Genomic DNA, 23,101 nt, shown 5'->3' with positions numbered 1-23,101 from the left:
AACTGTCCAGTGTTTATGACCGATAGCGTGTGTCTGACTATAAACGACCCATTCTACTTAATCTCTTGCGCCGCTTGTAGTTTCCTCCAATCTTCCATTTAGGATTAATTTTAGTTAATTATTAAAAAATGCAGCGAACAGGTGAATATCTTGTCAAATAAAAATATTAAAAATATATATCTCGCGAACTAGACGTCTTTCTATTTACTGTAACAGTTTTTCTACATAGAATAACATATGGATTCGATATGACACAAAAGAAAATATACGGTGCTGTTTGTGAAAAATATTTGTGTAAAAAATATGGTCCTGCGAAAATAATCCTCTTGGAAGTATTGTATTTACTTTTTCTCTGCAATATTTATTTATCTATCGTAACCAGAAAAGAGATACACAATATCCGCAAGTTATTCCAGTTTCTTCAACTATCCCGTATATATATTTTGTTATTATTATATATACGTTTATACAGACTTAAAAATGTATAAACTATCTAGGATTATTTATATTTATTTAATCGAAGTTTTCAGATTTACTCGTTTCAAGTAATTATTTTAAACGTAAATATTTTTTTCTAATTTGTAACAATTTTAAGAAAACGCTCTCTATATTTACATAACTTTATGCGCCTCTATTTAAGGAATATTATTTTCCAACGATCGTTACATTATTTAATTTACATTATATTAATAACATATTATAAATATAATACTATAAAAATTATTACAAATATATTACGATAATATTTTTTAAATTGATATAAGATTTGACTTTTGTTCGATAAGTAATTAAATTCATTCACAGATATAATACAGAAAATTCCAAATATATCAATAATCGCAATTATTTATTTCCATTAAAAAATATTGTAACTTGTCCAAGTAGAAATTTCTTTACCAAACTATTTTCCCAACAATACAAAGTGATAAATGAATTCAAGTGTTGCTCTTTATCTTCGTCGCTTTTTTCGCCGAGAAACACTTCTTCAAACCTTCCAATATTCCTCCTGAAAGTTCCTTGTTCACGAATTGACCGTCTTCAAGGATGCTCACCTCGACACGTATACACTGAAACACGTACTTCATCACCTCTTTATCACATCCTTCAGATTTTATCAGATCTAGACATCTCAAACTCGTTTCAACCTAAAAGACACAATAACTTTCGTCCGTACGATTCATGAATACGCATTGGTGAACGTACCTGCGAGCAAAGTTAGGAAAGAAAGTTAAAAGACGAATATTCAACGAGTGTTTACTCTTCTTATACCAAAGTGCAGGATCTTGTTCTTTTTCCCCCTCTTTATTTACAGGAAGAAAATGGAATTCCAGTTAGATCGAGTCATTTTCATAGTACATTGTCGAAAAGTTCAGCTATAAAAACGTCTATTCTATCTATTATCGAACGTAAAATAAAATCTGAACTACCTTCGTATCTTGTGATTGCTATTATTTTAGCCGCTAGTTGGTTAAGTTCTCATAAACTTCATTAGATTTTCACCAGTCAAATCTGTTTAATCTTAGCCGTAAGATATTCACATTCTCCTTTTCTCTCTATTAAATTTTATAGACAAAAATTCGTGAAATTCGCTTTTTAAATTATCTCGATGTATAATAAAACCAGTACCTTACGATTCGGTTTCTCTGATATTTTTTCAATTTTCGGTGTATCGAAAAGGGCTGTTTAAAAAGGTAAAATATCATTTAAAAAGTTACATTAAAATGTTGTATTAAAATCGAACCTTTTTTTATTTTAGTTTCAATTAAGTTCAGTTTTAATATACGATAAAAGCTACCTAGAATATAAAATGTTCGCGACACATAAAAATATTTTTTAATATTTTACCTTCTTAGATGACATTTTTTAGTTTGACAATATTCGGAAATACCGAGCAAATTGTAAAGTATCGTCTTAATTAATAATAATTTAAGTCTCGGAAACGTTGTTACTTTGGAAGGTTCGTAGGAATTCTGGCCTTGACTTTGAAAAATTCCCACGTCCACCTAGCCATTTTTCTTTTTAACTTCATCAGTCGCTCTCTTCCTCGCTGCACCTCTAATCTTGTTTTATTTGTAGCTTTCCTAATCTCGACCCTCTATCACTCGGAATTTACCACAACCCAATCCCTACGGAGATGATAATCACTTTTGGCATCCGAACCAATTCCAGATTGATCGTCCAAGGAGCCAGCATCCAAGAATCCACGCTTTTCCTTCGCAGGTTAGTACAAAAGCCAAATGTTCCAGTTCCTCCGTTCGAATAAACTTTCTTAAACCTGAATTATTCAGCTTAGTTTCTATCCGGCGTAAACTCACTCGGTTTTTAAACTCGCGCAAATCGTGTTCTTTCTCTTATTTACATGCGACGATCCATGAAAATATTTCAACACCTGTAGAAATCTGTTATGCATAGGTACGTCGTAAGTGTAGATTTTAGATATCCGTGCAAATTCGTATTTTTACGAAGGCGATTAAAAGAGTGTAATATTGTATTGGTAACTAACTGATTGCGAATTTTGTCATTAGATGGTAATGTCTAGTTGCCAACCAGTGGTATAACGAGTACTATAATTTGGATATTTTATATATTTTCGCGTATTATGTGCATTCTCAGCATTGGTTATGGCTCGAAAAATAAACGACATTTCTATACGTGAATTTTCGTCATTTTCACGTTTCTATATGATCGATCCTATAAGTATGGACCGTGTATTTTGCGATGCCCTGTATAAGATGTGCAAATCATATATCTTGTCTAATGAAATACACCAAACGCATAAATACGTAAAGTGTCGTTTCGTTTGAACCGCGTTAAAGATGTTCACCTAATTCGATGCTCATCGAATTTTAAATTCTGTTGAATCTGCCGTAAACGTTTCTCGTTTCCTGAATAAAATATATTGCCGCTTAAAAAATATTCCGCTTCTCCACATCGCTAATCCGTGCAACGTTCTTTTTTTTTTTCTATCTTTTACCTGTCATACGCAATCGTGAACGCAATCGATACGAATATAGGATAAGGATATCCGACGAAAACGTTCCTTTCCTCCGTGTGCAACTAAAAATAGACGGGATTGAGACGTTACTGCGTCGAATCGTCTCTTTTCGTTTCTTTTCCTTTCGTATTTCGCGAACGTTATCGCGAACACGCATGACTAGATTCTCGCAGATCGTTTTTATAAAGCGATAACGTAACTCGAGTGTTGGACGAAGCTCGGCGAACAGTTTGTTTCGGTATCAGAGTGGAACCGCGAGTTTGAGCAAAGTTTCACGGCGATTTGAACAGTTCATAGAGGATTATTACTTTGGACGTGTTTCTAGGGATTTTTCTTTTTGGAACGACAACTTTCTTTGGGAACTCGGCAACGTGATCTTTCGATTGTTTTATTAATTTCTTTTTGCCTGCACCTTTGTTCCTGCTACTTTGATGGATGAGTTGGTATTGTCATACTTTTTCCTTTTGGACGTTATGTAATAGCCTGGTGTTGGAAGGCTATCGACCGAGTTTTAAATACCTTTTTATGGAAAATAAATAAAATATTTGTATATTTCTTATATTAATTTTGATAATTGAACTTTAGCAATTTTTATTAATTTTTGGATCTACCGTTTTATCAATTTCTTTTCTTTCAATTTGTTTTCCACGTTCCCCGAGGAAAGATTAAACGAGTTCTAGTTACTTTCCTTGATCCAAAACTTTTAAAGGTGTTAAATATTGCATAACAGCGTGATAACGAAACAATAATGTAATATAAAGTTTTGAATACGTTTTATCTCTCAGTAGAAAATGTAGAAACTTTTCTTCTACTCTACTGTCTTAATTTGCTCTCTCTAGCGCTGCTCTACACATTTAATGTTACTTTGTACGCTTAGTTCAATCGAAGATAAAGAATGGGTCTTAATTCCCTATCTTTTCTTTTCTCCCCAGGATCCAATTACTAGGGAATAATTAATTTGCCAATTCTACATTTTCCTTAATGTATGTTCGTTGCAATATCTTCTACAATTTTTAGTGACCAAGAGAATTGCGTTGCAATAAAAAACGAAGAATATCTTTGTACTGATACCAATCGGATCAAAATTACTTAAAAAGGATCATCCGTTCATTACGCTTATTCGAAACCGTGTAATTAATTCACATAAAATTTAAGGGAGATATTCATTTCAATACGTTCACTCTTCGTCAAATATTCATTGTAATTTGTAAGATATGTAAAAGTCTATGAAATTTATTTCTTATTTTTTGTTATATATTATATATTTCTTTATTTTTATTTACTTATGAATTATTCTAAACACTCTTTTCTAAATTTTGTTACTTTCACTCTATGTGTGTCTTCCATTTGTGAATTTCCATAAATCACTTTTTTCTTTTAAAATGTCGTCATTTTTTATTTTACGTTATTATTTCATTTATGAAATGTTATAGAAGATTCTCTCTTAATTTCATAATTTTTATTTTGCTCTCCATATTTTACAACGAATCGATACTACACTTGTCTCTGTACTTTGAACCTGTAGGTATAACGATTATCTTAACAGTTGACTAAATTGAATTATTGTTAGGTTGTCCGGAAAGTGTCTTTCTTTTACAGACACGTCTTTCACAACGATGCCTCTTTATACAAACATGAAACTTAATCTGTCGAACGTTGTGATCTTTATTTTTATAGAACAAAATAGATCGTACGTAATTCGATAAAATAATATAAAAGGGAAAATGTTGTGCATCCATTATTTCCTTATAAAACGAAAGAAACTTTTCGGACCACCTAATACTAGAAAATCCAGAAAGAATTCTACTTCTTACTGGATTGAAACAGTGTCAAAAAATCAAGCAATTTTGAATCTTTTGAACGTGTTACGTACTTTGGAAAATATGTAGTTTACGGTGGTAAATGGCCATCTCTATGTACGCTGAGGCGCCCGGTGAAATGCCAGAAGTGCCATGGCTAAGAAAGCACCTAGAAAGGTGACCCGACGTACAATCGAGTTGACGTCATAATACATTCTGGATTCCAATAGTTCAATCTCCTGTCAGGTTATTTTACGCGTCTATTCCAGGAAACCGAGTAGAAAGGATACCGGTCCTTGTCATAAGTCTTTTAATAAAAAATAATGAGAACAGTGAATAGGAAAAGATACATTCAGTATTCTTATTCAATTTCATACAGCTTCACAATTATTGCTGTTATCGCTTACGATTCAACATACGGGCGTACATTTACGTTTAGTGCAAATTTAGAGAAAGTTGTAATATCATAAAATATTATAAAATGTTAAAGAAGTAATATTACAGAAAGTTTTAACAACGGAAATCGTTTGCAGAAATGAGAAATGTGTGAAATATAAAACATAACAACAAATGTTGCGATATATTTTTATTCAGGTATAGTTTCTTCGTTAATAGTGTAAATAGTCTGTAAATATCGAAATAGTAGTCTACCTTTAGTATTATAAAACAGTTAAATTAATTTTCTGTAATTAATAGACTATGGCGTAATAAATATCGTTTCGAAGCTAATGCCAGCATCAAATATAAAAAGAAAATTTCGGGTTAAAATGAGACTCGTCTCATTCGATATATTTGCACTTTCAAATCTACTTGTACTTTTAAATCATGAATGAGCCTTCTAGATAAGTTGAACGAACTTCGTATTGTATTGTGTTAAATTTATATTAGCCTTAAGCGAGGTCAAGGATGGTTTTATATTAGATCACATTGATCTTAAACTTTTTTACACACGCCTGTGGTGTGTATATGTCGGTATATGTTACTTGTAACGTCATATAACGTGTACGTCATCTTTCTACGTAAACGAGGGGGTAAAATGGTTGCGAAAGTGAAAGTAAGGATCGATAAAAAGTAAGAAACAAGCTCATCAATGCGTTAATTACATTCAGCCAAGCATAATTGACATTTAAAACGAAGTATAATATCAGGTGTATAAACGAACAATCCAATTTTTTTTCAGCGAAACAGTCTATTTAAAGAAATACAGGGTGTTTGGTAACTGGTGGTACAAGCGGAAAGGGGGTGATTCTACGCGAAAAAAGAAGTCGAAAATATACAATAAAAATTTTTCGTTTGAGGCTTTGTTTTCGAGAAAATCGACTTTGAATTTTCGCTCGGTACGCGTGCACTTTATCACGTCTCGTTATAACGGATCTGACTGTAGATTTTTAAAAAAATTAAAAAAATATTTATTCTATATTTTCGACTTCTTTTTTCGCGTAGAATCACCCCCTTTACGCTTGTACCACCAGTTACCAACCACCCTGTATATCGCGAGTCAAACTATTCGTTGCCACTTTTCCCTAACTATAAGTCGTCTATCACGTGGTTGATGAATTTCGTCACGAAAAAATGCTGTGTCGTTAGACCAGATCAAATGGTCAGGCCACTGACAAACGTTTTGTGAAATTGCCGAACGACGATACTAGGCCACAAACTACTTCAATCACAAAGGACATCATAATGACTCTCGTTTTAGATGTCCTGCAACAACCATCTTGTTCACTAGACATTCTTCCTATTATCACCATCTATATGTGAAATGGTTCGTGACCCGATCGATGCAACACATTTTACCCGATATCCACTTGCAATTAGCGGATGAGATACAAAAATGACTTGGCCATTGAATGTTGTCCTGTGACGATTGAAAATTGTTCTGCGATGGAATTCGTCAGTTGGCTGACAGATGCCTCAAAGTTATGAAAAGTAACGTCAAATACTTCGATCGAATAACTTGCTGTACCTTTTTCTTTGCTTTCGTTCGATAGACGCTGTTCTCGGAGTTTCGTTGAAAAAATTTGCATTATTTATACGTACACCCGATACGTGATCTGTGAAATAACCGAACGATACACTGGCTTTTACTCAAAGCAGGTATCCCATTATCTTGTCTTTGGTTTTACGCCAAAGTGACAGTAAATATGGAAAGAGTCATCGATGCCGCGCCCACATTCCACAGAGTTTTCCACGTGGATTGCACGCGGCGCAAACGTGAGAGCATCGTTCGACAATAACGAAAGACGTCATGTTTGCTTTGACGCTTCGTCCGATTGACGCCACAAATGGCGGCCAGGTGAGCGGAGATGGCAAAGGTGAGCGCTTAACGTCAGGATAATTCGAGACTCTCGTTTCCCGCCTGCGGAACGAATGTCCATAAACTGCCGGAAGTTTCAGCCTGGTAACCTGGCGACGAAAGTGGATTAACAAGTTTTGTGTGGGTGCGTGATGGCACGAGGCAAAGGGAAAGGGAGGATGAAGGGAAGGATGGAGCGGGCAATGGAGCTGTAGAAAAAAAGTTACGATAGATGAAGAGGGTGGAGCGTGTGGTGTAAATGATGGTCGTAGTGGTACGCAAGGCTGGTACAACACTGCAAATGAAAATTGTTTAGTTTGTCAGCGGAAATGCATTTCTCACGAAGAAATCCCATTGAAAGTTGAAAGTTTTCGAAGGTTTTTCAAGTCGTGTAAAAATTCGTTTAAAAGTTCCAATACAAAATTTTCGTTTTTACAATGCAGTCATGTTTCTTTATGGTTTTAAAGTGCGCATATGCTGCGTATAAGCGCAGTAAAAATGGGACATCGTAATCAATCACTTGTAATAATTATATGATTTTACGAAGATTTGTTTTAGTTTATTAAATTAAATTATGCATTAGTTTTACTTTTACGAAGTCTCTTGAACAGTTGGTTGATTATATTTGGAAGAATTTGTAATAAATTTATCAGTTAACACTGCTGTCACAGTTTCTTCATTCTGGGGAGATTTATTTATTGAAACATCGTTTGTCTTTAATTAAATTAAAAATGACTGCTATTTTGAAATTTAGTCCAGTTTGAATGTTTGAGAAATAGCAAATAATGATAGCGCAGCGAGTATCATATAAATATATAATAATAAAATCACGTTGCTATGTAAAATAAGAAGTGAAAATGAAGTTATAAAAATTCTAAATTATTATAATAAGTGTATATAACAATGTGACAGCGATTTATTATCAGAAATTTGATTTGGAAATAATACAATAATAAAATACTGAATAGTGAATATTGGAAAACTGGAAGAAAAGGACAGTAAAATAAATGAGTCAAGGGGGTAACTTATTGAATCTTTTAATGCCACCCTCAAGGAGGATCTGTACCCCACAGATACGAAAGGAATGTAAATCTGTGAGAAACCTAAAACGATTAAAAGAGAAGAGAACAAAAGAATCGTTTTAGTAGAAGAGGCTCGATCAGAGTGTAGTTAATCAAGTCGTAGGATAAATTATTTCGATCGTTGAGTAACAAAGAGATTCCCTTTATAAGTAAATTAATTGTAGCAAGGGGGTGGGGATGTAGTTATACGGAAAAGAATGAAATAAATCTTTCAAGTTTCAAACTGTTTTGTAGTTATTGATGTAACGTTTATTATTAAAATACGAGTGCTTAAGGAAATTCATGTTCTTACTTACAGGCAAAAATCGATAAACTGATTAATAATAAAAGAATTTCAACTTGAATTAAGATACGGCGTATTAAAATATAAAATATTCTATCTATTATATTGTATTTTAATATCTTTTATCGTTTTCTTTGTGTGTTTTTCTGCACGTATGTATTTAAATGTTGTCTCCTGTATTTATTTAAATATTTATCTCATGTATCTTGAAATTTTACATATTTTTGTATTTACATTCATTCTCCTGCATGTTTGGATATAAATCCGGAGCGTATTTATTAAAATACGTATATGGATAAATTGATATCAACATTTTTTGCAAAAACATTTCGCTGCGAAGATTTTCCATATTACGAACAATTTTTAAATCTTCATAAAATAATACGAAATAAACAGTAAGGCGAAAAGGTTACTATTTCGTATCGATTTAAATTATTTTAAACGTCGTTCTTTGTTATCTTTGGTATTTTCCAAGATAAAACGAGTTAGAAGGATATTTTAATAATATTAAAGGTAAAACGAGCGAAAAATAAGCCTTCATTAGAAAGAAAAAGAAAAAGAGGATATAGAAAAGCAAGTGAAGGGAAATACACGACGCGTAAGTAGAACGAGTCGATGTCTGATCAGTCTGAGGAAAGTATGTGCAATAGACACGAGACAAAACACGAAAAGAGGAAGACCAGCACTGAATAAAGGCGCGATTTCCATGAAATGCGGCTCTGAAATTTCTCTGCAAAAGAATTCCCACTGGGTTTCCATATTTTCACGATCTATTATTGAACGTATTGAACTTCAAAAGATAAACATCGAAACAAACGCTCATGCTCTGGAGAAAATAATCATATACGAGAAACGATGCTAATTTTAGTTGTATTATCATATATTTCCTTTTTTTCAATAATACAGAGTGAAATTGGTGAATGGAAAATTTGAAAAAATTCTTTTTACGGAACCGATAAAATGAGAAATTTGGAAATTCATGTTTTTATTTGAAAAATTCATCCAGATCGCAATTCCAGATTTTTTCACATTTATGTAACTTGTAACAAAATTACAGGAACATACAATAACAATAAAAAATTTATCAAAGAAACCGAATGTCCAAACCGCGAATTCAATTTAATATTTCAATTTAAATATTTAAACCAAAAACATTCGCGTTGCAATATCCACAATAGATGATATAACTTACGCATAATATGTAATCTAAAATATAACTAAACAATATCACGATATAAAAAATACAAAAAATAGGTGAATGTTAAAAAAAAGTCTACTAGGAAGAGCTAAAACTAACCCAAGGAAACTAAACTCAGAATACCAAGAAACACAAACATTTACAAAGCGCCGTAAAATCAATTCCAACCACAGCAACCCGCTAAACCAGCGTTCTTCCAACCTCTCCCTCATTAATTATCATTCTGCTCCAAACACCTGTCTAACCACCTATCCTCCCGACACGCACAACTTTCCCTTTCCCACACGAAGAACCTTCCTCACCCTGAATCCTCTGAACGTGCTTGATCCGACTTGAACAACCCGAAACTTCTCTCACCTATCCGAAACTGAAAAAACTGCAACAACAACAACAACAACACCAACAAGACAAAGGGAGAATTATAAAAAAAGAAAACATCCGACACGAGCAGCAACGTAGATAAAGCACGGGAAAACAGCTGCTTACACATGCAGGGGCGAACGCACAGGGGTAAAATAGGCTGGCGTCAGTAGGAGGAACAGGGCAGGGCAGGCGCGAGCTGAACAGTCGCTGAGAAGCCGAGCAGAGTGAGAGAGAGCGAGAGAGAAAGAGAGAGAGAGAAAGAGGAAGGTGGCAGGTACGCTACCACCCTACCGTCCACCCACAACGTGTCCAACAGAGACACCGAACCAAAGACACCGAACTCGACCGGCGTTGGTGCGTCAGAGAGAGGGAAACTCAGCGTGAGAGGAAAGGGTAGCTCGCAGAAGAGGATGGAGAACCTGGCGCCTGCGTGTTGATTCTTGAGAGCTCGGCTCTCATCCAAAATCCTGGATCCCAGTCGCGAGCGCGCCGCCGATAGAAAGCATTCGGAGGAGCGAGGACGATCACGGTCGCTGACCTGACTGCCACCCGGCGAGAGTCCACCCTCTGTCGCGCTCCCTCTCTCGCGCTCTCCCTGTCTCGCCCGCGGAGCCACAAGTTAGAATCCACGAGGAACACCGGCCGGCCGGTTCCATCATCTTGGTTGCTCCTCCTGGAACCGTGTCTAACCTGGTCACGAAACAGCGAAACAGTCTCGACGACAGGCTCAAGACTTTCGGGGATTTGTCCTTTCGCGATGTGGTTCGTGGACGTTCGTCAGGATGCATCGGCGAGTGACGTTTGATGGGTGAAGTTTGAGTTTAGAGAGAGGATTCGCGGTGCATCGCGCAGGTTTTACAAGGTGGATGAGCTGGTTCGTTAAGGTGGATCAGAAGGTTTGCGGGCCAAGTCACTTGCAGCGTGTCCATTGTTCTGCAGGCGGAGGTTGAAAGCGTTGCAACTGGGAGGGAACATTCTTTGGGGGTAAGAATCGAAGAAATGTTTATTGCATGCTTCTTTTTCTTTCTTGTTTTCTTTCTTCGTTCGGTGGAAAGCTACAGGAAGTTGGATATCGTAACTGTGGAAGCGTAACGCAGGGTTCACTTCCGGATGAGAGGAGTGGAAGAACAACCGAGTGAAGTTTTTTGGTAAATGGCGGGTTGTGTGCTTTTTATTTGTTCCGTTTCGTGTCAAAGGCTGATTGATGGAGTTTGGATGAAGAAGGAATCGGTAGGGTTAATGTTGCAGCAGGTCGATTAAAACTCGAGGGTGGATCGGGCTGAGCTTGTGGAGGATCGTGCGTCAGATTCGCCTGTATCTTAAACGAATGTACTTAAAGATGATAGTTTTAATTAATTTCACCGTGGGCTGCATGGTTAAATTGAACACCAATAAGGTGGTTAGCGGTCCAGAAGATAATTCTTTTGAACAGTTTGAAGAAACAATGGTTTTAATTCGAGTGATTTATTTAATTTGCATGTAGAGGGTAGTTTATAAGAGCGCCCGAAGCAATTTTTACTTTTTCATAGTTTAAGTGAATTCTTGAAGCTGAATAATGCTTGGTGAAGTAAAAATGTGAATTGTAGTGATTATTTAAATAATTATTCGAATAAATATAACGGCAAAGATAATTTCAATCATTCGTGTGATAGTTAAAAGACACCGTGAAAAGATAAGGTTTGAAAATTATAGAAATCTAAAGGGATGAAATTTAGTTAATCAAATAAAAATGTCAGTTTATATGATTTCCATATGAATTACATACGAATACACGAAAATGCGGTTACGAAACAACTGGTACTATAGAAAACTTCAGTTATCGAAATTACAACTTAAATTGAGTGTCACTTACAATAATTTGTGTCATTTGGAAGCTGCATTGTGATATATTCTTTTTTCTTGCGTTTATCATCCTTTGTTTATTACTCTGTTACTGTATTCCATTATCGCGTTATTACATTGTCAGCAAACAGACCATTTGTCGCAGTTACCATTATTCCTCCTCATATCATCCTGAAAATCTGTATTAACAGCCAGCTTTGTCCTCATGAATAAAAGAATACCATATTGTAGAGGAGAGAAGAACAGAGTAGAATTATATGGAATTATAATTTTCAATTAGAATCAGTTGCGAATGTATACGTTAGAATTAAAAAAAGATCGTTGAAGAAATCGGGAAAATAATGGTAAACCTAGCGAATGAAAATGTAACTTTCGGTTTAATAATTAACACGCAAATTAATGATAATTGGGAGAAATTGCAATATCCACGTTCGAAATTATTCACAGAACAATAAAGTAGAATAGAAAGGAAGTCATTAGTAGAACGTGGAGAAGAATAACTCGTCTAATTGCTCAAACAATAATTTCACTTCAAGTAATTTACACGCGAATTAATTAAAATTGCAGGACATTTCAGACTATGGTAAAATCACATTGAAACATGATCAATAGCGAAACCTGAATCATCCTGTTCCATATCGTGTTCTTCTAATTTATATTCGACTCTTCATTCGTTTCTTAAGGAAGTCGGTTTTTCTTATTTTCGCGCTAGTATCGTTCCCATTTCGTTCATTTTGAATTCGCGATCCTAGCGTGGAATATTTTATTGAAGGAGAAAGACACGTACGGAAGAAGATCGTGCGTTATGCTTAAAGAAGAACATCTCTAATCGCGACGATTTGCACGCTTGCAGAAGAAACGACGCACGAACCTCGGTAAATCGGGATCTTCGACCCAGAAACAGGGAGTTGGCGCAGCTGGTACGTGTGCTGATACGTCGTATAACGTCAGAGCAATCCTGATCGGTGCACGTGTTCACGCAACGAGACTACGTTTGAAGAGCACCACCGATGAACAGGTAGATACGTGCACGTTTGCATGCCTCGTGATTAAAACCTTCGGACGATCAACCTTATTAACATAAAGGGTAAATTTACAATCCGTAAAGTTTCAACGCAAGTTCTTTAAATTTGGCGCTTTTGTGCTTTGAAACTCGCATTTAAAATGCAAAGGAATATAAATCTTCAGTATGTACAGTACTACGAAAAATTGAGAACGAAGAGCGACTCGTTGGTCTGTTGGATTTATTGATGAATGAAAGGTGAATTTTATTAGATTAAATTACGAAGGGAGGGTAAATTTGTAATAAAAATATCGGTAATTTTTAGAAATAAATTTAGTGTATAACTATAAATATGTTGCTAATTAACGTGTAATGTTAAAAGAAACTGTGATTTTTAATATAATGAATTTTAGAAGTAGAGTGGCGTTATGAATTTGAGTGTAAATTTGTAATACGTGAAATGTTGGTAATTTTTAGAAATAAATTTAGTATATAAACATAAATACGTTGCTAATTAACGTGTAATGTTAAAAGAAAATGTGATTTTTTATATAATGAATTTTAGAAATAGAGTGATTTTGGACTTCGTACTACGTTGAATTTTAAGGAAGCATAATTTTCATTATGTGGTAATTCGGATGTAGTTTCACATCTTGTAGAATATTCTACACTGTGTACATTTTCCAAGAGAAGTCATATTCACTGAAGAAAGTTCTACGAGGTGATTTTCATTGTGTAAAATTTTGGAGAGGAATTTTTAGAGGATAATTCCTATCCCATAAAATTTGAAACAAAGAAGACACGATTAAATATGAGACACGTGTAAATAAAATTATACGAAACGAGATGATATTTCGCCGTGTTAATATTTTTATCGGGCGTAATTTTTCAGTCTGTGAAAATTTGTACGAGGGATCATTTTTCATTATGAAAACTTTTGAACGACGGGGAAATTGAGACAATTGGTTCGATGATCATTTTATTGAAGTTTATTGACGTGGACATCCTTCTTCAGGCCGTGATAATTAATATATCGCGCAATGATATCTTGAAAAAGTGATTTATGAGACTGTGCTTATGAAACTTTGAACATAAAAGAATTTGCATTGTTCAAAATGAAGATTGATAGCAATTCTCCATCAATTAGGGAGAAGCTCTTTGTTGTCTGTTAATTATCTTCACAGCTTAAAAAATTTACTTAAAAAGTATACTTAATTTAAGCTTCAGCTTCTTCGAATAAACTTTTTACTGTAATGTATAAATTTACATATTTCAATTATTAATCAATTTATCAATTTTAATTCCATAGGAAATATCGATAAAAATTAATCGTTTCTGAGTACTTCGATGCTGAAATTAACTTCGCTTCTTTATCTCTTCTACGTCTCTTTTTTAAGCTGTTAATTTTCAAAGGCTTTGCTGCAGGAGATAATAGGAATATTCGCTTGAAAGCTACCTATGGGGCAAAACTGTTCAACGATACGAGTAGATAATAGGGTCAGATTGAATAGACGCCTCATTATCATTATTCCTCGAAATAGATATCCATTGGATTCTGCATTGTCAATAAAACTACTCATCATCGATTATAGTTTCAATAGATAAGATTTACGTGAAAATTGTTAAGAAAATTATAATCTTACAGTTCCTTTCATTTCCATTTTATGTTTCCTGTTATCGAGGACTTTCAGCGAGTTTTCGATAATCCTTCGATGGATAAAATAGATATAAATGTAGATAAATTGCTCTCTTCGTTTTTACAGACAAAAATTCAATCATTTTTACGTTTAACGAGATTTCAATATGAATCTTCGATTTTGTATTATCGAAACTAATTTACCTTCAAACGTAGTAAAGTTCTCGTAATATATAAATCGTGTAAATGTTCGAAATATAATTATACTACTCTTCATTTTCTTTTCTCATAAATATAACGAACATAGACATTGTTTAATATTATTCCAATATGAATCTTCGATTCTCAATTACTTTACACAAGTAATTTATAAAAGCATCATACACATAATCGAGTGCTTCTTTATTTTTGATCTTTTCACCTGTTTGAACATAAAAGATTTAAACATCGCTATGCTCAATGTTACTCTGACACGAATTACAAATTCCCATTTACATGATCAAAAATATCTTCTCTGACGAATGACAAATATCTTTATCGAAAGACGATTTCACACAAGTGGAAGGAGACAGGCGGGAAAAGGAATAGAACTATAAAGGTATATTTCTCAAACTAAGCATTCTCTGCAGAACTATTATTACGTAATAAAGAATCATATCGACCTCCTTTTGGGAGTCATCCCGTACATCTCCACAAGGAAGAAAAGAATCCAGTCTATGAACGTATTATCTCCTTAAACGTGCTTCATCTCGGCAATATTCCCTCGAACTTCGCCGAGGGAGCAAGTAGCCGCTATCTCTTCGCCTAGGAATAGAAGGATCACCAGCAATAATACCGCCATTACCTATCCAAATGGGAATTATGCACTCAGAAAGAAACTTTTATCAAACAAATATCGTCTCATGGTTTTCTCATATCGTTAATGTCCTCGCATTCCAAAGACTATAAAAAAACTGTTGTAAAACCGGCGCACAGCCGAGTATTTCAGGCTCTAAGTCTGTAGTTTTGTAATTTATGGAGGAAATTGTGCAATGGAAATTTTACTTACTAACAAGTGCCTTCATAACGAGCATAAAGTAACATGTGTAGAATTTACTATACACTATAGGATATTGGGATATTGTTCGTCATTTAATCTAACAAGTTTATAGCTAAATCGCGTATCTATATGCAAATTCATATTTTCTTCAACACGACTGAAAGAATAGGTCATTAAAATTCGATGAATATTCGAATTTGGTATAGAGGAGAAGGTAAAAAGTTGCACGAGATATTCGTAATGATTTCCTTATCAAATCTAGCTAATTTATCGATTAAAAATACACCAATTAAAAACGAATTATTATATTGTGTTATAGGTAAGAGAAGTCGAAAGAAAGTTTTAAGTAACTTTACATTAGATACCTTTCACCATGTTGGTAATAATCTTTTATTTTAGGATATGTAGTTGCGTCTATTGGTTGCTGCTGTGAAATAGAATTCCGTTTTCTAAAACTATAATAAAGTTATAGAAAATTATATCTTTTAAATTTCCTTTCGTCCAACGCTTTGGTACAATACAATCAACAAGCGTAAAGAAAAGTGGTACAGAGAATACCAAGATTGAATAAAGTTTTGGATAAAGTAAACATACATATATATTTTTTTTAGTTGCCACAGTCAAAAATGAGAGTGATGCTTCTCAAAAGTGTTGAAAATTCGGCCTCGTGAACATTTGGCCGACGAAAGCCTTAACCATAAAGTAGAAATTCGCGTAAGAACTGTAGAAATCCATGATCATACGAGAGTGGTAAGCGGGTAAGATAAGCAATGGTACAACCAATGTTGTCAATTTTGTCGTTTATCGTTTTCTGTATGATCACAGTTAGAAAACACATCCAAAAACTAACACAATGTTCACGTTTCAAAAATATACAGAATAAGTCGCAGAGTAGACGACGAATATGAAATTTTTAAAAAAGTATCGTCAAAATTCACGAGTACTTCAAACGTCAGCAGGTTGTCGGAAATTTTACACCCTTCGTTTCCGTGAAAAACAACCTTCATTTTTGGTTCAAGTGATCTCAAAAAATCCCCGAAAAATGTCATTCTAGCCGAATATTTTGCAGTCCGGACACTACGCTAGAGTCAGACTTTTTAACTTATATCGTACTGATATAATAACAAAAATATAGTAACAATATATAATATTAGTTAGTTGTCCGAAACGTGTCTTTTTTTTACAGACACGTCTTTTATAACGATGCATCTTTATACAAACATAAAACTTAATCTATCAAACGTTGTGATCTTTATCTTGATAGAACAAAATGGATCATACGTAATTCGATAAAATAATATAAAACGGAAAATGTTGTGCATCCATTATATCCTTATAAAACGAAAGAAACTTTTCGGACGACCTAATAATACATAATACTTAATATAAAAAAGAAAAGAAAATAAACATAATTCACTGACATAATATAAAGCGTAATCCAGTCAATTTTACGTTCACATACACCTCATTGTTAACGACCAGGGAAATCAAACAGAAATGCGTGTTTCACATACAAATTTAACCCGTTAACCTACGATTTACGTTCGAGAATTTTGGGCCGAAAATGTAAACAAGCTATTATATATTATATTACATATTATATTTGGCCCGATCATCGTACTACAGGCTATGCCCGTAGTTGTAGGTTAAGGGGTTAACATTATTACGTATATGCAATAGTTAGGAAAATATCTCCAATATTCGTAATTTCTACTACTATTTATCGAAGGGAAACGAATTCGCCAATGAACACGGGAAGAAGCATTGTTCGCGATCGTAAACGTCGAGTACACGCGACTTATCATGGTTGCATGCCTTTTCACGCTCTATTTTCATAGTCAGGGACGATAGCGGCGACTTAATGAATTCAACGAGTCAGCACGAAATATGCGTTCGCTAAGGATTTATTTCTTTATCCTGTGTACACGTTCAATGGCCGTATTATCTGGCCGAAACAATGGTGTCGCTGGTTCGAGGCGGGATATCATGCATATGTAGGCTGTGTAATATCGCGTAGCCTCGACACCAAGTTATTTGTATTATAAGCATGCGTACGTGTGCAATGAACCGTACGTATCGTCTCTTCTCGCCTGAATATTGCGTATGTGTGAGTGTGTATGTGAGTGAATATCATGCCGAGTGGATGAAACATTTTGAACATGAGGGAAAAAGCGAGGACATACGCTGGTGAAGAAGGAGGCCTGGAATATTTAATTTTGAGGGTGTATACAATTGATAGCGTTGAGATTATTTCATGTGAATTGTTTGACAAGTTGACGTAGGGCTGTGAGCGAATGTAATTGGAGCGAAATCTATTGCAGAATTCCATTTATTCGTAGTGTGTTTATTGAAATGCAATTTTATTATCTGGTCTTTATTTATCGGAACAAAAAGAAGATTAAAGCGAAGAGAACGAGTGAATTAGTATTGCCTGAATTCCAGTTGTATCAACTGTTCGTTCGGAATATTTAACTTTGACGGTGTGTTTGCTTGATCTTGCGATTATTTCGCGTGGATCGATTGGCGTGTCGACGTACGACTTTCAGTGAATTTAATTTAACTAAGATGTACGCTGGAATTCCATTTATTTGAACTCCATTTACTCAAGTGAAATTTTATTACCGGAACTTTATTTATCGGAATAGAAAAGGTCACAGGAAACGACGACAATCAGTGTACCATTATCTGCGTTCCAGTCATATTAATTGTTCCTTTTTCACGAATTCAGTTAAATAAAATTCTACTACGCTCTAAACGAGGGACAGTAAGAAGACAGTGAAATAAGAGTCTTCTTATTGGAAGGATGAGAGATACATGAAATCTATCGAAGGTGTGTTTGTTAGATGTTACAATTATGACGTTACAATTATTTGAATCAATTTAATTTAGATGATATCTACCCATAATGATGGAAAAACGATCATTTATTCGTAATAGCAGTCGGAACGTTTAATTTTGAAGTTTAGTCGAGATTATGTTTGATAGAAATTGTAAAGACTGCGGTGCAAATTGCTTAATAAGACTGCGTGTCACTTTGAATCGCTATCTAAGCGAACTTTAAATGAAATTTACTTTAAACGAGAAATAAACGAGGGTGTATTACCGCATGGTCTTAAAATCAGTGGAGGAGAAAACTACGAATGTCTCGAATGTTGATGGTAACCACAATTTAAGAGATGTTCAGAATGATTAAAGAATGGCATCAATCGTCGTCGTTGAGGCGTATGATACGATAATTTATGACTTCACTATTTCTTCACTAACGACTATGCTTCCAGGGGTGTTTCAAACGTTTTAACTGTAGTTTGCGACGTAGGCTGCATACTTATCACGCGAAACTTTCCGTTTAGACCGGATATTTTCCCTACTATATTTCGTGTAAAAAACTTGGTAAAATTACGTATTAAAGTTTAAACATCTACAATTTTTGCTTTACATCATATTTTAGGGTTTATGCTGCTCTCGCTAATAATTATTTTTATATCCTCTTCTAAATATTAAAGTTATACAATTCGAAATATTCCTCTGTAATTATCCCATTAATATTATTCTTTAATTATATATGTGAAAATTGTAAAATTAATAAATATCCAAATTCTAACACTACGAATATCCACGAGCTTCTTCTATATATATTTTAAGAAAAACTGTAATTTTAAGTTTTAAGAAAAGCTCGAAGAAACTATCTGTTTAAAGTAATTTGCACGTAATAATTACTTATTTAAAACAATTTTAACTTAGTTTCAATGATATAGGATATTAAATCCGTTTATCCGAAATTTGCTATCTCATCCAGAATTCTTTTAACACAGAACACGTAAATTCCGACGTTTGTTCGAAATTACGCGTGTTTGATAGAAATCGTTGAGTTTGATGTGGTCTTCTTTGATAATGCAACATGTAATGTTCGCTGAATCTAACTTATGTGAAGCCTCAAACAGAGGAAAAACGAGAATGTACTTCTCGGGTGGTTGGGTTGTTTAATTCTCAGGTTTACTTGAAGTTATATTTGGTAGTTAACGTTGACAGTGTAATGTATTCTACTATTTTCTATTATGTAGGTTAATGTCGCTTGTTTATTAACGTAGCTTGTGATTTTAGCCATATGTAATTTAAGTGAAATCTACCCTAAACGAGGGTAGATGAAGATATACTTCTGGTGTGGTTGAAGCATTTATTTCCGAGGTTTATTTCCAATTATTTAGTTCATTCATTTCTCCATAATTATTAGTTGTATTTAGCGGCAAGCGTGAAAAATTGTGCTCTGAATTGTTTGATAAGTCTGCCTGTAATTTAAATGAAAAATAACTTGATTCTAGAGGAAAATCGAGTTTTCCGTATAAAATGCTCTGAAATTCTACTTCCCTAGTATCTACAGAGAAAATATGTTTCGTGCAGATACAGGGTGTCCGAAACATTCAGGACGAAACGTATACTACGCACTAATGAGGTCAAGTAGATAAAAAAGGTTCATATAAATCTATGTCCTAAAATTCTTTATTGAATTAAACGTTTAAAAAGCTTTACTAAGGGCGTGTGCAAACATGTCGACTTCAGAAAACTTTTTCTTTGCTTTTTTTCAAGGCTGGATATATATAGAATAGTATAGTGAAAGAGTATTTTACAATGTTAAAAAATTTGCGAAATTGTAACGCGAATACGAGTGCACTCTTTCATTTTAGAGAAAGATTAACTTAAAATTTTAAACGTATTTTTCTCTCGAAACTATGTTTTGCTATCTTGCGTCCAGTTGATCTCCGAAATTCTTCATCCGATTAAGTTGAAATTTTTATAGGTTGTTCCGCGTAACATTATCTACGATGTTACAATTTTCTTGATATCGTAATTTTGATAAATATTAAAAGTTGATCTTCTTCAGCTTCAAAAATAAAATTTTGTCCTCAACAAGGTAAAGTTATGAAAAAGTCGTACGCTACGTCGGAGATTATTTATTTTCGTATAAGTTCGTAGAACATTTTTTTGCTCCTTACAGCTTCCGTCGCATTTGCCGCTGGGTGCAAGCAAACAAGGTTCTGCTGAATACGGAGTCAGATAATGTTGTGCCACATCGCCATTTTGTAATTTTACGTAATAAAAAATATACCAACGCAGAGATAAGGATAATGTTGCTTAAAGTAAAAATATTCATCTTTTACCAAACAGTTATAGGTGAAAGAATACGTTATATTTACTCTATTTTTTTTTAGGCTTCCAGGGTTGCATATCCTCTTAATTTCTTCCTTCTGTACGAATGCAGCGCTCCATTTGTCGAACAAACGATTATCGAACTCCTTCGAATATTTCTACTGTCGTAAAAATAGCGGTAAATGCATTCTGGATTCTGGTCTTCTGTTTCTATTACACTTTTATAAACCAAGAGCGACTTTTCTGGAAATCTGTGATAGTTTCTGATCCTTCGATAAACTATTTTCAAATTCCTTTTACCTACTTGACCTCATTAACACGTAGTATAAGTTTCGCCCTGACCTTTTCGTACACCCGGTATGTATCAGGATGAGAAGAGATACCATTTCTCTTACAGGATAATATTACAATTATAATGAAATGTACACTCTGAAGCTTCACATTAATGTTTAAAATTTGCAATGTTTCATTATAACGTTTACTTATTATAGTAAATTCGAAGAATATATTTGAGACATACAAAGAACAAGTAATTTCAGTTAGATTGTCGAAAATATTTGTACCTATTTATACGCTCATTGTTTTGGATATAGGTAGAGCTCGAATATCGAAGTAGATTTTACCGAAAACCAGTTCAACTAACTTTTAGCTGACGATAGATTTTCAATAGATTTCCTTCGGTCTTATTTAATAGTTAGGTTTGGCAAGTTTCGCTCGCACGGGTTTTAATTTAAGGACTTCAAAGGTATTCAAAGAGGATATTGAAGATCAGAGGACGCGTTAAAGGATTCAAATTCAAATCAGGCCTTCGCCGCGTATCCGGGCAGATTTTTTGCCCACTTAAGGATTAACTCTCGCTCGTACCGCCCATCTAATTAGCTTAGTCTCTATAGTCACAAGGATCTTCATCTTCCACCCGGTGCCAATCAATTATACCTTTTTTCCTTGCCATTATTCGTTCCATTGACTCGGTTCGCGTCGAACAAATATTGAGTGAAATTTTTCATTCCATTTTCCACGATACTCGCGGGCTTCCACTGTTGGTCTTCGGTTTGCTTTATTTCGACTTGTTCGAAACGTGATTCTATATCGAGAAACGTACCAATCAAAGAGAAAAGTTTAATACCGGCCAATGAAAAGGATCTTGTTTTTAACGAAGCAAGAACATCTACTATTACGATGAAAATATTTATCGAGAATTAATCGTTCTTTGATCGTTAGGAAATATTTCTTTCGTAACGAGAAGAAGCTAAATAGCGCGGCACAACTATTTGAAAGAATATTTTGCTGAGAGTCGTAAGCTTTTCGGAAAGTTTACAGAAGCAAATTATTACTTCTTCATTTATTTCTCGATGAAAAAAAAAAAAACGTCGATCGAAATGTTAACCAAGTTAGAATATTAGTAATTCGTTTTACTCTTCTATTTGGAAAATATTTTTCCCGATCGTCTAATAATAAATCTTTCTGCAAGTTTAACGAAACATCAATTCTATAAAAATACGGCATCACCAAATTTTTTCCGAATTTCGTTGGAAACTCTTCGAACAATTCAATATCTTCGATTATTTTAGCGATACATTTTCGTATAATTCCGCGATTCTATGAACAATATTTCGTTCTCTGTTCATGGTCGTGGATCGATTGTTCTTCCGGTCTTGAAATTTTCTCGTAGAGAGTTGTACGGCGCATAAAAAGAAAATCGTAAACTGCTTTTATGACAGTAAACGTTCATAAAACGTTGGAAACTCTAAATGGAATTCCAGCGCAATGTTTCTGCAAAATTCTGATTCAATACGCTACACCAAATAACGTGTACACGCTCGATGAAAGACAGGATAACGAATGGAAGGGCAAGATTGTTACCGCGTAAAGGGAAATGAACCGTTTGTAGTCAGACGCGACGCCAGACTGCTACCAACGAAATTATATTCTCGCGTAATACGTATTGGCACGATTTTAAATAGAAATTATTATTTATAATAATTACAATATATAGAGTGTCTTCAATTCTGCATAATGTCATGTAAATTGCAAGTTACATACACGGTCTCATGAAAATATTCGAAAATTCGTTGATAGCTTTTGTGAATACATTATAGAAAATAAGTTATTAAATGATAATAACTATTTTCTCGAAAGGTAGGTTAAAGACTACATTATGAAATTAAATAGAGAATTAAAATAAAATTAACAATTTTCCATAAATATTGTGAGAGCGATTATATGCATATAATTGTATTTTTACATTTTTACATTTTACAATGCATATGCATTGTATTTTTTTTTAATTATTATATTAACAACGTCATGAAAAATGAACCGAGGATTGACCTTAATGCTGTTTTTATGTATGCACTTAACGATAACCACTCGCTTTTTATGCCAATCCAACGTAACTGTGCCGCTTTACAACGCTCAGA

The 23,101-nt window shown here is 34.2% G+C and overlaps 1 protein-coding gene and 1 long non-coding RNA gene across 2 annotated transcripts in view; one reads left to right on the top strand and one right to left on the bottom strand.

The window, feature by feature from the left end:
• Nucleotides 1-4,398: 4,398 nt before the first annotated feature.
• On the bottom strand, nucleotides 4,399-6,870 carry LOC138182983 (uncharacterized). Its single transcript, XR_011173949.1, has 3 exons — nucleotides 6,761-6,870; nucleotides 4,869-5,101; nucleotides 4,399-4,514 (listed from the first exon to the last, which is right to left on the bottom strand). It is a non-coding gene; the product is annotated as an uncharacterized LOC138182983 (long non-coding RNA).
• A 3,646-nt stretch (nucleotides 6,871-10,516) lies between these two features.
• LOC138183205 (uncharacterized) overlaps nucleotides 10,517-23,101 on the top strand; it is a 96,988-nt gene continuing 84,403 nt past the window's right edge. The window contains exons 1-2 of the mRNA XM_069119872.1: nucleotides 10,517-11,000; nucleotides 12,712-12,876. The gene's annotated coding sequence lies outside the window, so the exon portion shown is untranslated. The remainder of the gene's footprint in view (nucleotides 11,001-12,711; nucleotides 12,877-23,101) is intronic.

Source organism: Bombus flavifrons, chromosome 9 (genome assembly GCF_040668555.2).
Source record: "Bombus flavifrons isolate JBK064 chromosome 9, iyBomFlav1_principal, whole genome shotgun sequence".
Classification (NCBI taxonomy): domain Eukaryota; kingdom Metazoa; phylum Arthropoda; class Insecta; order Hymenoptera; family Apidae; genus Bombus; species Bombus flavifrons.
This window is presented reverse-complemented; position numbering and strand designations above follow the sequence as displayed.